The sequence below is a fragment of the Anastrepha obliqua genome, chromosome 2 (assembly GCF_027943255.1).
Source record: "Anastrepha obliqua isolate idAnaObli1 chromosome 2, idAnaObli1_1.0, whole genome shotgun sequence".
Classification (NCBI taxonomy): domain Eukaryota; kingdom Metazoa; phylum Arthropoda; class Insecta; order Diptera; family Tephritidae; genus Anastrepha; species Anastrepha obliqua.
Genome location: NC_072893.1, coordinates 80,680,950 through 80,695,015, shown reverse-complemented (window position 1 = coordinate 80,695,015; position 14,066 = coordinate 80,680,950). Strand labels below are relative to the sequence as shown.

The 14,066-nt window shown below is 34.4% G+C and overlaps 1 protein-coding gene across 1 annotated transcript in view; it reads left to right on the top strand.

Moving 5' to 3' along the window:
* The first annotated feature begins 3,423 nt into the window (after positions 1-3,423).
* Positions 3,424-14,066, top strand: part of LOC129237120 (voltage-dependent calcium channel type A subunit alpha-1) — a 241,212-nt gene continuing 230,569 nt past the window's right edge. The window contains exon 1 of the mRNA XM_054871587.1: positions 3,424-4,264. The gene's annotated coding sequence lies outside the window, so the exon portion shown is untranslated. The remainder of the gene's footprint in view (positions 4,265-14,066) is intronic.

Below are 14,066 nucleotides of genomic sequence, written 5' to 3'. Positions count from 1 at the left end.
TTCGAGTACAAGTTGCATTTCAAACGGTGCGTTGAGAAAAGGGTCTAACACCATAGGCCGGATCCAATTTATGCAAGGTCCACTACCTGTACGATAAAGCAAGGGTTTCAAATGCTCATAAAAGACAGATATTACAAAGCTACAACTAATCATTGGCGAGGAGTTTTTCAGAGAATTGGTTAACTTCCAAAAATTTATAGAGTTTCTGCTAATAGTGCAAAAAAATAGCGATGTTTTAAAAATTGTTTGGGTACTGCCACCTTTAAATGTCATTTCAATCGCGCAAGCAGAGTAAAATTTTATAGGACTGCAGAAAAAATATAAAATATAAAATAAGAAATCAGATGCCTCTAAAAATGTAGCTGAATAATGCAAAACAGCGGAATCCGTACTCACTTATAACGTACTTGTTCATTGGCGAAAGCATCAAGACGCTCACCACAAATAGGAGGATGAGCTCAATCAAACACCCAAACAGGGTGTTAGCACCAATTATAATATAAATAAATAAGTACAGAAATAACGTACAATAAAACCGGAACCGTCACATTTTGTTCGAACTTACATTACTTGACTATACTACGTATACATATACACTAGGGCGGGTCGATTTAAAAATCGCTCATTGCTCTGTGAAAATCGTATTCTAGGGATCAAAATAAGAAATTTTGCCGAAGGAACCATACCTCTAAAACGAATTCTGATGTCCCCCAATTTAAAAATATCACAATTTTTGGCCTTTGCATGAAAAAATCAGCTAAATGGCTATGTTTTTTCTTTATTTTTATTTATTTATAATAATATTTATTATTTATTTATAATAATATCTATTTTTTCTCTTAAGAAATTTATTTAGTCAGAAGATATGTAAATTAAAAAATTAATTTAAGTGAGTTATAGAAAAAAAACTAAAAAGTTCGACCTAAATTGGGAGACATCAGAATTCGTTTTAGGTGTATGGTTCCTTCGGCAAAGTTTCTTATTTTGATCCCTAGAATATGATTTTCACAGAGCAATGGGCGATTTTTTTGCCTCCCCACAAATCGACCCGGCCTAATATACACTCTATACGAACATTTAAATATTTAAAAAATCGTCCCTTCTTCATTAGAAACTTCAAGAATCCGTACACCATTTCCCAACGCCACTAATCTCAGACCTATTTTTGGCACTACCCATTTAATCGTAAACTAATCGAAGTATCGTCACACTCAATACTTTTAACACTGGTATGTGTGACATAGCGTGAGTGAGCAAGTAAATCAATGACGGTCTTGCATAAAATTAAAAATTACGTATACGCAACGTAACACCAACACAAGTACAATGTTGGCCGATGATTTAAGCGATTGTTTTGTTTAAATGTTAGATATTTTTTGCGTGCTTTCTAATTTGATTGGAAGCATAGACTACGTAGATGTTCCTAACTAAATATGTGTGAGTGTGTGCGATACATGAATGGGCTTATGCATTTGCATGTGTTTGTATTTATCAACATGGCATACATGTATAGTTAGATGACACACATACCTACATACGTAGGTTCATAAAATTTTGTTTGTGTACGTCTATTGAAAAAGTAAAAGCAAGAAATCCGAAGAAATTTAAAATAGAATACATCTGGAAAGCAGAGAAAGCAAATAAAGCATAGCAGATAATGAAATATGGGTGCTGGTAAAGTACACGACTGGAAGTGAGAAAACGAAAAGGAAATAAAACTTAACGAAGGTTTGCGCACGTGCTGGCATAAAAATACAGATTCACAGACACGCACTAACGCAGTCTGAACAAATATGTGAGCTGGTAAAAAATGCATATATGGGCAAAAGTGGTGAAGGTAGCAAAGGCACCACTATTGGAAATGTGTGGTGAATGTAGCGCGCACACACATAAAAAAGACCACAAAGGGCAGTAGTGCGTTGCGCTGGTGTTATTTTGTCGTGTCTGTGTGTTTGTGTATGTGAACATTAAATATGAGATATAAATACAAGTGAATTGTGCGATGACGATGGCAATGCGGCGATGCTAACGTTGTGCGTAGCAGAGAAGCTTACAGGCGGCAGTGACAGAGTTTTAGTGACGCTGACGATAACGGTGATGATGAAGCTGGCGGCAACGGCGACAGCGACGCGAACTTTGATTTTTGGCGACAAAAAGGGGGCTGACATTGAATTTTAGCGTTGTCAGTGAATTACTGTAGCTATGAGGAAAAGCGGAAAAATATTTTTCTAGGAAACCTTTTGAAGCCAGTAAACGGATAGCGTGCAAACGCGTATGCGGTCAGTCAGTATTGTTCGTTTAAATAGATTTTCTAAATATTTTGCTAGTTAAGGGAAGGAAATTATTGTGGTACCAGCAGAAGAAAGGCATATAAACATTAAATGTGAGCCAAGAATGAACTGAAAAATACTTATTGCAATTTATTGAAAAAAAACTCACATTTTTATACAATGTAAAAAGTGAATAAAAGCGAAATTAGATCTGCAAAGCAAATAAATATTATATAAATAAGCATAAAAAATAAATTAATCAAATTAAAACAAGGCGTAACACGCACACCACTGCCTCTCCCAACAACAACAAACAACAAGAAAAAACCCAAAAAGAGAAAAATTAAAAAAAAAAATTATCAAAAAAAAAAAATATATATATATATCTAAGTGTACTCCTGTGTACGTGTGTGTGTGCGTGTGTTGTTTGTTTGCCAATCGCCCAAAGCGTCGTAACTCTCATCTGTAAAATATCATCACAAATCATCATATTAATCTCAACCAGCAACACCTGTAAATATTTAACAAAAACAACAACAAAAATCAACAGCAACAACAGTTGAGTTTAAACGCAAATGCTCGTAGAATTAACTAACAAGAAATAATTCAACAAAAAGTATCTTACATTTAAAAGTAAAGCAAAAACAAGAATACTGAACGTAAATTTAAAAATCGTAAAATTTAACATAAAAAATTTACTTAGTACCAGAACAAGTTAAACGCAATTGTAATTAAATAAATTTAAACAAATTTCCAGCGGCAACAAAATACATATAAATATTAAAAAAATAAATCATAATACAAAATTTCTAATTAATCTGTGATTTCTGTGATTTATTATTTTTTTCTCGCATCAAATTTGCAAACAACCAGAAATTTTATAAATTTGCTTACCATACGATTTCGAGAAACTGCTGATCAGCGCAAAAGAAAAAGCACCAGCAGCAGCGGGGAAGAACAAAAGCGAAAAATCGAAAATTTTAAAAATAGGAAAATCGCAAAAGCGCAAGCCAACGCTTGCCACTGTTAGCATTTGTGAGAGGAACTGCGAGTAGTACGCATCGCAAATAGAGAAAATAACCGGAATATTTGACAAATATAAAATAACAACCACTAAATACAAAATAAAATGAAAATATATTTAGTGAAATAAAAATAAATTCAAAAATTAATAAATAAATCAAAAGCAAAAACTTAACCTGAGCAGAATACTGAAAACCCAAATACTAAAATATTAAGCTACTGTATATATAAATAAATTCCCACAATACGCCTGTAAATTCCGTATACTCATCGAACCAAACTACTCATTTTCACAGCAATAACTACTCAGCAATGGCTACAAAAAGCGTAGCAAGTATATAGTTAAATAACAATAACAACTGCTGCATCACATCAGTAATAAAATCAATCGGATATTTTTATTAGCGTTAGCTAGCGTTTAGCGTCCATCGCATAACCTGTGTATACAAATAACGATTGTACACGCCTACCGCCTATTACATACATATATATACATATTTATATATGTATATATATATAATATAAGTTCGCGACTACTACGGTTACGACTGCTATAACGACTTGAGCGTGCACGATCACGATCAAGTTCACGACCACGTTCGCGTCGTTGTTTTATTGTTTTAATCATTTTGTATGGCTTAAAATTAACTACATAAATACATAGATACAAATAAACTGATCGATTTGTTCGCTTTGCTAAACAAGTAACTGAATAGAATTCTTCTACGCTGTAATCGTCCGCTTCGACTTATCTCCTTAGGCCACTTAGTATTTCTCTATTTATTCCACTTCTTCTTCTTCGATCAACGTGTAAAACTGTTCGTGTCATCATTGTCAAATGTAAAATAGCCGATTGCATGCCACGTGGATGACGTGTCAATCCGGAGAAATGAGCGTAGTCGTGCATCAGGTTTAGCACAACTATGGCCCAGCGGTCGACTAAAAACTATAAGAAATTGGATACATTGACGGTAGGTGCACTCACATGATTATCGTATATACATATATTTCTAGATATTCGTATATGTACTCATATATATGTATGAAAATATATGGAATTAAGAGAAAGTGGAGTACTTTTAAGAAGGAAAAACGCTGATTTCGGTATTCCAAAATTACCGATTTCTATAGGACAAATTGGTGGTTGAGCACTTACTTGTAATAAGTGCAATTTTTTACTAAATTACAATAAGTAAATTGTTCGAGTCCTCGATATTATACAAAGCGGCACAAAATTAATTACCTTGTTTGAAAATTTATAATTTTGGTTGAACTAGACAGCTGCAGTAAGCAAATTAACAAGCAATTGAGCACGTCAAGGGCAAAATAAAGATTCACACTAAAAATCGTTATTTATTGAATATATAATAAAGTTCTTGCCACCATTCGGGAGTGAAAAGTCCCAAGAAACATTTCATTGCATTCATATACTGCATACTTAGTCTTTCATTTTCACATCAATTTAGCTTTTTAATTTAGCCTACGAAATTTCAAAAGCCTAAATGATACTCATACCCACTTTATGGTATTAATATGGATATCAAACTAAAGAAGATATATATAACTATAGTACAGGGTTCAGCAATCGAAGAAAATTTAGTTTGGAAAATTACTTTTATTCAATTCAAAGTAAAAAATATGTGAAAATAATATTAAATTTAGTATCAACTTTCTTTTGCTCGATATGACCACCTTTTGCCCAGACTAAGGCCTTGAGATAGTCCAGAAACCAATCGCAAGCTGTCCGAATGTGGCTTGCAGGTATTTTGTGCACTCACGTACAATGAGTTTTTTCAGTGCCTCAAGACTGGTGAATCTATTAGCTCGGATCTTGCTCTCCAAAATGGCACAAAGAGAACAATCCATCGGATTCGCGTATGATGTATTTTAGAGCCATTTTGTGGACAGTATGAAGTACGGAACGTAGGTTTTGAGCCATTCTTGGTTCACTCGAGCTTTGTGAGACGAGTCCTGTTGAAACGTCCATGGTCTGCCAGCGAAATTTTTGCCTGCTCACGGCTTCAAATAAACCTCCAGAATACTTTTCCAATAACATTTCGCATTTACCTTGACGCCGGTCTTAATCAAAACGATAAGAGAGCGTCCATCTGCGGTTATAGCGGCTCACATCATTACCTGTGGCGGGTGCTGCCCCCTGTTGGTCAATCGATTACTCAAATAAACTCTTACGAGTGTACGAATTGCTCAATTTAAAAAATTTTCTCATCAGAAAACACAATGTTCGGAAATTGACCTATTTCGATCAAGCGAAACAACTCCTTTGCTCTCTTCGCGTCTGACTTGTTGCTGCTTTGGTGTGAGATCATGCGCCTTTTGGATCTTGTAAGGCTTGACTTTGAGATCATTCTTCAGTATGCAGCGAATGCTCGGTCAGATATTTTCAGTTCTTTCGCCATTTGATTGGCACTTCGTCGGGGATTTTGCTCTGTCGCTTCTTCACTTTTTGAACCATTTCACGTGACGTTGCAGTATTTTGATGACACCTCCCATGACGTTTCGCGATGCTACCAGTATCATTGTAACGAGTATTGGTACTATAAACGGAGGCTTTATTTACTTTAAGGTGCTCGAGCTCACGAACAATCGCTGGTTATGATTTTCCAGTCAAATATAATTCAATCAATTTATTACGTTTGAAAACCATTATTGGTTTCCTTTTTTCGCGTTTACTCTCGGTTAAATGCTTCTGCGATATACTCTCGCCATGTTCAAGGTATATGCGAAGATTCTTGTTTAAAAATGTAAAAGTTAACGTTGTCCTAAAAATGTAAAAGTTAACGTTGATAGTTGAAAACGAATATATCGGGTGTTTTTCCAGAGCTTGAGAACTTAGAATGATAATACGAAATAGAAGTATTGTCCGAATGACTTTTTTTATTATAATCTGATAGATAATTTCATGGCCGCCGCGAGTTACATGGTCCATTCGATCAGTACAACTTTTGACTAACTCTTGAAGGAATTCTGAATAATAAAAATCAATGAGCCCAATCAGCAAAAGTGCGGTCCAAACGTAGCCATTTGGCTTCAATTATTCCACAAGCTGTATTTTATAGGCACGTAAGCCAAGACCCTCACATAACATTTTCCACGTATTCAAAGTACAAAGGACAACAAGTTAAGAAAAACGAAGAATCGACATTTCGGGGTTTTCTTTAAGACTTTGCTCAACGAGCTTCAGGAACAGATTTATTTTATTGGGTATGGGAATAAGTTTCCGCCCTCGTAAAAGAGGTGTCGCATTTTTATCTGACGTCTAAGATGTCTACGTTCGTCCCAAAAAAACAGCATTTGCGGGAAATCATGCTTCATTTTTAACTTTTAAAGAAAAGTGCAGCTGAAACGTGTCGTATATTGATCAATATTTACGGTAATCACTCTCCATCAAATACAACTTGTAAAGAATGGTTTCGACGAAAAAATTCGAAGACACTCCACTACAACAATTATTGAATGGAGACGCATGTCGAACACTTGATGTCTTAAGAGTTAGATGTTGACAGATCAACCGTTGGTACACGTTTGCACGCGATGGGAACGGTCCAGAAAGCAGGTAACTGGGTGCCACATCAATTTAACGAGAGGGATATCCAGAGACGTTTGGTGACGTATTATATGCTTCCTGAACGGCAGAAAAGAAAAGGTTTCCTTATCGCATCGTCACTAATGATGAAAGCTGGATCTCTTATGATATCCCTAAGCATCGAAGAACCTGCTTGGAACCGGCCAACTAAACCAGGTCCATCGACAGCGACAAAAAATATTCATGCTTCAAAGGTTATGTTGTGCATCTGGTTGGATCAGAAGGGTGTCATGTATTATGAACCCCTTAAACCATCTGAAGCCATCACTGACGAATGTTACCGACTGCAGCTAATGCGTTTGAATCGAGCTCTCAAAGAAAAAACGGGAGAAATGGGACGGTAGACATGACAAACTGATTTTGCTGCATGACAACGCCAGGCCACACGTTACTAAATCAGTCCAGAAATATTTCCATTGCGCCTTCGGATTATCATCTGTTAAGATCAACGCAGTCAGCCCTTATAGGAGAGGGGTTCACTTCTTACAAAAGCATCGCAAACTGGCTCAATGAATGGATCAAGTCAAAAGAACTCAAATTTTTAATCAGAGGAGTCCCTATGCTGCCTGAAAGATGAAATAAAGTTGTAGCTCCCAATGGCACATCATATATTATTTAATTGTTTAAGTAATTCGTAACTTTGGCTAAGAAAGGACGGAAACTTATTCCCATACCCAATAAATTTTCATAATTTGCGCCCAGCGTTCTTACATTAAACGATTCATGATGACTTGCCAAACTTTACTGAACAGAAATGTCAACACAGTTTGCCATACTCGGCGGTCAAACTATAGTTATCAATATTGATAGTTCTCATACAGCTGAAAGACCACCTTACTCGTATATATATACCTATCTAGTTATAGATACCTCCAATTCGCTTGACTTGCTATTTTATGAAAGCGCAAATAAATAGTTCAACTTTCCGCATATAAAATTTGTTATAATAATTAATAATTAATGTAATGATATAGAACTTTAAAGTTCTTTAAAAAAATCGTGTAAATTTAATTGTGGAGAAAGTAAAAAAATATGCAGCATTTCTTATACTATATAAAAACCATTTAAATAGTTTCACATGTATATGAAATTTTTCCTGGCTAACAAAAAAGTTAATTTTTGTTGCACGTTGTAATAAACACAAGTTTGCAAATTAAACCGAATAAGAAGTCAGACATTGAAATAATAGGAAAATGTTTTATATACGGAGTATAAATAAAAGATAGTAAAATATTTAATAAAAATTGGTCCTCAAACAAGCGGTTTTGAATAAATGAGAATATTTTATTATTATTTATTTTTTCAGTTTCTTTGTTACTTTCGGTAGGATACAATCGTTGATCTGTTGGACGGCATTCCTTTCAAACAAGGCAACAATCGTAGTTACAGCACAGCGGTATTCCAACTCTTTTTCGATTGCCAAATTTTTGACTTAGATAGGTAAGCAGGAGAAGCCTGTTTGAAAACCTACATGATGACCTAATCTAAACCTTCTAGGTTTCTTTTTTGGAGATAAAGTTTCAAACTTTGCACAAAATTTAAAGGAATTCAACAAATTTTCATCTAAACTTGAAACTCGTTAGTCAGAGGTTTTGGAAAATTTTCGTGCATGTAATCTTATTGTCCGTTGAATTTGGGTACATGTGGCATGAAATGCACGTTGCAGGTGGCTCAAATACCATGTTGATTTTCGGCCTTTTTTTTTCTTTTTCTTGACAGTTTTTTGTCCTTTCTAGGTATAGGAAAATTTTGAACATTTGTTATATGAAAGAAAATGCATAGCAACGTTAATCAAAAAAGTTATCAAAAATCAATACGATTTTTTATCCACTTTAAGTAGGCGCTTTATTGTACTAAAATTCAGCGGGCTATAAAACTTTATACCCAGAATTTATAAATTTTCTAATTAAAAATATTTAAATTTTTATGGAAATTCCTTAAATTTTTTCAAAATTGCGTCCAAAGTTTAATACTTTAACTTAAATGGTTTTTGTTATAGTATGAACTACTCATTTTTATTAAAATCTTTTATTTGGTGTTTCACGCCCATGGTGGGTTTCGCATCCGTGCCCTACCCTAGGATTGTCATACCCACACCCATTTGTCTACAGCGCCCGCCGATGAACTCTATATGATAAAAATTTCAAGCTTGAGTGTCGCAGCAATTTGCTCCTTTTAAATACGAAATTGTTTGGCACTTTGCAATATTGAAAATTATTAACTATCATATAACTATTTCTGGTTATTTTCAGTTTAAGTATTCCGCTTTAAAATTGTTAAAATTTTGTTTTTTATTTTTGCGTGAGTTTATTGATAAATTCTTGTTAATAAAAAATAAAAATTGTTTGCTTTGTGCTGCTTTATGCTTACTTTCAAAATCATGGAAATAATACTCAGTTTTCAAAACCAGTGTATTTGTGACGTGCATGCAAAAGTACCATGAATAAATAAAATACCAAATTGTCTTTCTTCAGTATTAATACAGCTCAAAATAATGTTTCGCACATATCCTTGTGTATAAAAACTCTTAAAATCCTCCTTTTGTTTCTCCCATTATGGCTAGTCGAATTTTCGCGTCTGTTGTTTGCAAAATGGGACAAACATTCATTCAGACTGTGACTCAAAAATTAGTCACATTGTACAACTTTCCACTTTACACTTTACGTTTCGAAAAAATTAAAAAACATTTATTAGAAATGGGTGAAATCTGGATAAAATATTACGTTTTTTCACGGTTTTTCTTTGTTAGCTTCATCGCAATAGTGAATTTAGGTTAGGTTAGTCGGTGGTGGTGGTAGTCGGTCAACTCACATAGACGTTACAGGTCCGTTGTGATGCCACTGTACGACATGAGAACCTGATTTATTTTTCTTTGTGTAAATATTTGGTGGCTCTTATGATACGCAGGAATGGTCCCATCCTCACGCCAGACAGTTCCGCAAGAAAACTGAAAAAATATTTACCTAGAAACCTGCCTTATTTTAAGCTTAGACTGGATAATTGCAAAGGGAGTGCTGAACTGTTTCTTCCTCTTCCTCATCTTTACAACTTCTAGAATGTTCAGGGAAGAAAACTCCTAGCCTCAAGTAATGCCTGCCAAATAGCCAATGACCGGTTATACAAGCCATGACCTCCGAGATATCCTCTCTTGAAAACCTAAGCAGCTCTTTTGTCGTTTTCTTATTTATTTGCGGTCATAGTAACTTAGCTGTTACGCCTGTGTCTTCATCTCTCTATGCCCTGTTGGCCTCTCGGATAATGTTATTCTTAATTATTAATTTGCTCGTGCCCATAAGTATCCCAATGGTACTTCTATCACTGAGCAGTTAAAGAGTAGCACCTTTACCGAATTTAAGATCTTTAAATAATTAATTTAAAAAGTATATGTATCGAACATCTTGTGGCAACCCTATTCAAAAATATTTGCTGGAATATATTTAATACTCATGAATGGAGACTCAAATAAATCTCAATTTATAAAGTGAAAACCATATACAAATAGGATCGAGAATTTTAAGTTCTTTGCAGTAGGTGCTGCATCTTCAGTAGTCGATTTCCCAATATACATATGTATATGTGTAAGAGCTTGATAACTTAAAATGATAACACAAAGTAGTAACATTGTTGGAATGAATTTTTTTAGCATAATCTGGTATAGAATTTCATGAAATTTATGTCCTCCGCTGCTACGAGTTACATGGTCCATTCGATCAGTTTAATTTTGAATACTTTTTCCAATAAATCTTGCGGCACGACGTCAATGGCGGCTGGAACATTGCAATAAATCGATTGTAAAGCGTGCTGTATGGCACGTTGCGCAGTCTTTTTGAAACCAAATGTCGTCGAAGTTTAGTTAATTAATTTTTGGTAACATTCAGGTAGCATAGCTTCATTGCATTCGCCATTTACCGTAACGACAGCTCTTTCCACATTTCGAAAGAAATAAGGGCCAATGATGCCGTCAGTGCTTTGTGAACTACGCGAAAAAATTTAATTTATTTTTTTTTTTTTTCAAAGTAAATTTCCACAATTTTAAAGCGTTGTTTTGGTATAAAACGATTCATGGCAACCTGTCAAACCTTACTGAACAGAAATGTAAACACAGTTTGCCATTCTCGGCTGTCAAATCATAATTTGATAGATCTCATGCAGCTAAAAAACAGCCGACATTTATACGTACATATATATAATATAATATTTATATGCAGTAATATATAATATAATTGGCGCTTACATCTTTGTTCGATTTGGCCAAGTTCCTCCTTTAATTTACGTTATGCGTTTTGATGTTGTTCCACAAATGCAGCATTATTTGATTATCCATAGTTATCTTTCTAAGCACTCAAAACAAAAAAAGGTTGAATGAATTAATCCAGCAGCTTCGAGCTGTGGAATTGAAATCAACAATTATTTGATGTGTCTGACACCTAAGAGAGTTGAAATTTACACTTTCAAATATCAGCACAAAACAATTGCTTATCATGACTTTATTCATCGAATATTCATTATTCATTTTGGCAAATAATATTGGTCAAATAGATCAACAAAAATGTAAAAAGTATATTTACTATCTTCTAATGAAATCTTGGTTTCAGGGCAATCGTACATTTTCCGATCTCTATTTGTAAGAATTTTTCTAATCACTGAAATTAAAATGCGCCTATTTAGAAAAATTACTTTTGGGCAAATTCGTTGTCCAACTCGAGCTTTTGTAAAGCATAAACTAAGTGATAACATATCGGATATTTGCTTGCCTTCAATTGGATAAATGAGTAAATGAACAATCTGAGAACTTTATGCAATACTTTATGAATATTGTACATGTTGCGAGTAGCCAGTTGCATTTCTTGAAGTGAGTTGTATACGGTCGATGATGGAGGCCGTTTGTTCACTATTTAGCCGTCCTCACGAAATTTTGGCACAAATTCGCTTATGAAATGTGATTCATTCGTTTGGTACTACTTTTCAATAACCGAACTGTTTGAGCAACAGGGCTTGTACGTGATAAATCCTAACATTTAGATATTGACTATCTATAGTGTGATCGAACTTGAAATATACTTCTAGTATTCTACGTAATAAACATACTCATCAATATGCCGTAAATTATATAGACTTATATAAGTATATATGTACATATACGTAAATATGTTTATAATAATCATTACAGCAAAATTTAAATTCATTCCTCAAGAATAATTTTACTGAACATAATCTACTTAATTCAATTCGTCCTACTAACTTACAAAAAAGGGGCTTACTTGCATTCATATGCATCACATTTACATACACATACACACACACGTAAATATTTTTGTATACAAGTATACAAGTGTGTAAGTAGCTCACCTGCAGATGTAAACATTCACAAGTAGGTGAACTTCCGTTCCTAAAAGAAATGAGCGAATGAAGCGGCCGAACCAGCGCACGAACGCAGAAGTTAACCCATAAAACTGTTGCCCGTAAAATTAGCTCAAAACGCAGCGATGTGCTAGTTTGCAATAATAACAAAAACAACATAACAAGAAGACCACAAATATCGGTTGGTCGGATATTCAGTCGGTCGGTCGGTGTGTCGCCCGGTTGGACAGACGGGTGAGTTGAACGCCAACTGAGTCGTTTCATCGTCGGCCGTTGTGCTATTGTAAGTGACCCCATTTCATATCTGTTTTGGCTTTTAATATTGTTGGCCATTAAGGACAATGCTTCCTGCAATTGCTGCAGCATATACTCGTATAGTAACGAGAAGAGTCAGAGTAGAGAACATGAAGGAATGAAAGCTGAAAATACACAAAACTCAACCACAAAAACAATAACAGCTAACTATGTGTCGCATATTCGTGAAGCATGCAACTTTGTTTTCTACGCTTCAACACCGCACAACACATACGCATACACGCACATACATAATTATTTTGTACTTGCATTCATATGTAGGTATATCCATTGTGGGTATAGTATACCCTCGGCAATTGTTGTTTGTGGCTTGTGGAATTTATGCATAAGTTGGTGTACATACATATGTCAGCACTTGCACATAGGTAGGAAATGAAGTGCATTCAGCGTGTGTTTACAATAATTATAACCACGCATCTTCTGTTTTTAAGCAATATTTTTGTATATTTCTCCTCTATATACTGTATCCAGATAAAAAAAAAACCAATAGAAAAGTGGGGCAAGAAATAAAATAGGCCTGATATTTGTTCTTGTCATTAAATGATTGAAAGTATAAGAACTGTGAACGTTTTAAAATTTAAAAGTAAAAATACATTACATAATATCTTCAAATAAAAGTATTAAAATGTCAGTAAGACAGAAATCTTTTGTGAGAAGCTTTTTCGTGGTGAAACTGTTTTCGGATGTCTGACATTGATTGCCGGGGGGCAACTCCTAATAAGAAAATATTTTGTAATATTTCAATGTTTGACGATTATACTTACATAAGGCAATACTTATACTGTACACATAAGGGATTTCCAATTGATTCCGTCGATTTCGGTGGTGTAAAACGACCATCCTGGAAAGGCTGCAGTTGTCTTATTCCACTCTTCATATCTCGGACTTTCGACCATGAAATGCTACAAGATTCAGCAACATTTATTAAATTTAATTTCAAAGCTAGTGATCTGTTGGCGAACATATAAGAGGAAGAAAAGCATCTTCTGCGATGAGACTTCTGGTTAAGTCACAAATAATTTTCATTAAACAAATTTATTATTTAAAAGCGAATACATTAGACATAATTTATTAATTTATGTTTTTACCTAATGATTGCCTATGAATATAGTTCTCATATTAAAATATAAAATATCGCATACAGATAAAAACTTAAAAATAAAATATTTGATAAACAGAATACACAAATAGCCCGATTTCGTATCGCTATTCCGCACTCATTGAATTCTACAGAATCGCTGCGCATGTGACGTCTCATTGGTGCAATTGACGATTGTAAGTTTAGCAATTTATTCCGTTATTTATGTAATTTATTGTTCTTTTTGAATTCTTGCGAGCGTACAAAATTGTACACCAGTACAAAATTATTCAAGTTCAGATATCATTCAGATGTAGCAACGAGCGTAGGATGAATACTTGATCGACGAGAATTTCGAAAAAGAGAAGCAGCTATTTACATCATTAATGAATAACACGAAAAGAACAGGTTCTCA